Below are 3,350 nucleotides of genomic sequence, written 5' to 3' on the forward strand. Positions count from 1 at the left end.
TGTTTGTGTACATGCGTGTGTCTGTATGTGTCTGTGTCTGTGCCAAGGCCCACACAGGGAAATTAGGGAAAACATTCCAGCATCAAATCTCTTTTCCCACTATGTCAGACTCGGGAATGACGCTGAGGTTATCAGGGTTGGCAGCAAGCACCTCTCACTGAGGAGCCATCTCACCAGGTTCTGTTTTGTTCATTCACACCGCGCTACTCAAATGGCCAGAAATTCCCTAAGCCTGGCCATTTCCCTGGGATTGGCATAAAACAGGATTCACATAAGTCCTCAGCAATCGTGGAGTGGGATCCTGAGGGTGGGTGACCCCGGAGGAGCAGGCCACCAGCACTTTATGGATGTTTTAGGTAGAGATCTTTCCCAGCCCCTCACCAAAGGCCCAGATACCTCTGTAAGCCACTTGCGCCTAGGACTGACCATCATCAGACGTTTATTTAAATCCTTAAAAAGTGTGTTAAGTCCCATTTGTATTTCAAGTTTTTTATTATGTGGTCACAAGTGGCCCTGTCTTCACATCTTTTTTAACGCTAAAGCCCTAGGATTAGGGATGCTGTTTTTCTCACCCAAAAGGCATCCCAGATAGAGCCCTGAAAGGCACAGATCACACTGTGGTTCAGGCCCAATCGGATGAATTCTGTGTAACGTGTTTGCTGTCAAGGCCAGAGTGAAGGGGAATTTCCCAGAGGTAGGTGGGTTGTCTGTTTAAGTGGTTTGTCTTCTTAGCGTACCTTCAATAGTTATTGCAATTAGCTTTTCAAGTTCACACACCCATACCTTCCCTTTATGACAGAGTCTGTCTTGGAGAAGGGCTCCTGAGCCATTTCTCAAAGGCCAAGACCATGAAGGAGCCCTCTGGGAAGGTCAACTGGAGCTAACAGGTATGGGTCAAGAGGACAGGACCAAGGACTCCAAGGCCACCTCCTGGGAGTACATTCAAGCCAGGACCTCCAGGCACTCCTAGAGGTTGTGTGACCCAGAGTTGCACTGGGGTCAAAGCCTGCAGCTCCAGCTGTGACCGCTTGGTTTCCCTTTGATCTGCCACACAGCTCCTTCACCTCTGTCTGAGCTCGGTCCCCAAGCCTTCCCTGCCCTCTGCCTCCACTTACTTAGCCTCCAAACTGTCCACCTCAACAGCTCCCACCAGAGATGAAGGGATCACCCCTTGGGTCCTGCTGATAAGCCTTCTCTGGGGCAATGTAAAAAAAAAAAAGCCAGAAACCAATGGATCTGATTTCCAAACTGGTGAAATAGAAGCCTGCCTCCAGCTCAGAGTTCCACCCGCATGTGTCACTCCAGTAGGCTAACTGGTGAAGGGTCCATCAGTTAACAGCCCCCTGAGTTCCTGCCTGGGACCACGAGCCCAGACTTAGCTGCTCCATAGATCACGCAAAACTTTCCCCAGATCAAGGCAGGCCTAGTATCCCTAAAAGACTAAGGCAGGAAAAAAGCCTTTTCATTTCTATTATTTATTTTTCACTAATTTAATACTTATCAATTAAAATTGCATTTGCATCCTGTGAGTATAGGCCCACGTTTAACATGGGAAAGCAGCATGTTCTGAGAAACACATCATTTGGGGATCTTGTCATTGTGTGGCTATCACAGTACTCACATACACAAGCCCAGATGATAAGATACGCAAGCCTGCACCACTCTGCTCTATGGTACAGCCTCCTGCTCTGAGGTGACAGGTCCAGACAGCAAATTAATGTACTGAATGCTGAGAGTAACTGTGACATAATGAAATCATGTATTTTTTAAGTGTACATTGGTGTTTGGCCTGAGCATATGTCTGAATGAGTGTGTTGAATCCCTGGAATGGGAGTTACAGACAGTTGTGGGTTGTGGGTGCTGGGAACTGAACCTGGGACTTCTGGAAGAAAAGCCAGTGCTCTTAACCACTAAGCCATCATTTTCAGTTCCCATTATTTTCCTAACAAAAACAAACAAAAAAGAACAACTTTATTTTTAAAGGGTTGTCATATAATCCAGACTTGCCTCGAATTCTCTACATAAATGATAAATCTTGAACTTCTGATCCTCCTGTCTTCATCTCTTCTAGGTTGAGATTACGGGCATGGGCTACCACGCCAGGTTTATGTGGTGCTGTGGATGGGGGGGGGGGGGTGGGGATGGGGGTCCAGGCACCAGCTCAGGACCTTGTAGGCAGGAGGGGAATCAGTATGTTGAAGAGGATTGAGAGGATAGAGGGGACACTACTCTGTTACCAGACTTCCCTGGACCTCACAGAGACCAGTACCTCTGCTTGGAGGGCACTAGATTCCAGAACTATGAGCACCAGAAACTTTACCGACCCTCAGGACCTCCATGCAAGGAGATAAAAGCAAATGTAGGATATACTGAGAACAGACAAAGCCAAGAGGAGGGACTTGGGGACAATGAGAGGTACCTTGCCCATTTCTGGAGAAACCCAGTCGGAGCCCTAGCCTCAGTAGAGAGGAAAAAAAAAAAGCCTTGGCCAATGGCTGGGGACGCCCAGACCCCTCTCCCCTCCCGCCTCCCCCGCCCTCGTGCTGTCCAAGAAGCGGCGATGAAGTTGGAACCAGCCTCTCCGGGATGGCTTGCAGGCTTTCAGACCGGATTGGCACGCGGCCGTCGAGCAGTTGGTGGCAGGAGCCAGGGGACCGGGAGAGCAGGTTTTCGCTGGAGGGGACGTGAGCTTTATTTCCCTCTTGGTTGCTGACAAGGAAGCAGCTGGCCTTCCCTGATTATTTTTACCCGGAGTCACAGCCGTGGCTGCCGAGCCTCCCCCAGCGCCCGCCGCCGCGCGCCCCTCTCAGCCGCGCGCCACCAGCGCCCCCTGCCGCCACCTCCTGCAGCCGCAGAGAGGGTACAGCGACCCTCAGACCATCGCTGGCCACTGGCCTCCAGCTCTGTGATTTTTTTTTCTCTTCTTTTGTACTCTTCCCCTCACTCCCCTCATCCCTTCCCTGTTGTTGTTGTTGTTGTTGTTGTTGTTGTTGTTGTTGTTGCTGTTGCTGTTGCTGTTGTTGTTGTTTGAGAGACAGTCTTACTTTGTAGCCCAGGCTGACGCTGGACTTCATTCTGGGTCACAGGCTGACGTCACTAGACCTGGCCACAGATATGGTTTCAGTTCAGAGACTGACCCTGACTATTACTTTACAGTTAGCACGACGCATCCACATCTGTAGGGTCCGCTGTCAGAAGCTGGATATATCGGGGTGGGAGAGGGCTTAGTGGTTAAGAGCACTTGCTGGTCTTCCAGACTGCAGGAGATGAGTTCGCAGCACTGGCATCTTTTGCCTTAAAGCCAGCCTGTGACTCTGTTCCAAGGGATGTGGTGCCCTCTTCTGACCTCT

The sequence above is a fragment of the Apodemus sylvaticus genome, chromosome 5, assembly GCF_947179515.1.
Source record: "Apodemus sylvaticus chromosome 5, mApoSyl1.1, whole genome shotgun sequence".
Classification (NCBI taxonomy): domain Eukaryota; kingdom Metazoa; phylum Chordata; class Mammalia; order Rodentia; family Muridae; genus Apodemus; species Apodemus sylvaticus.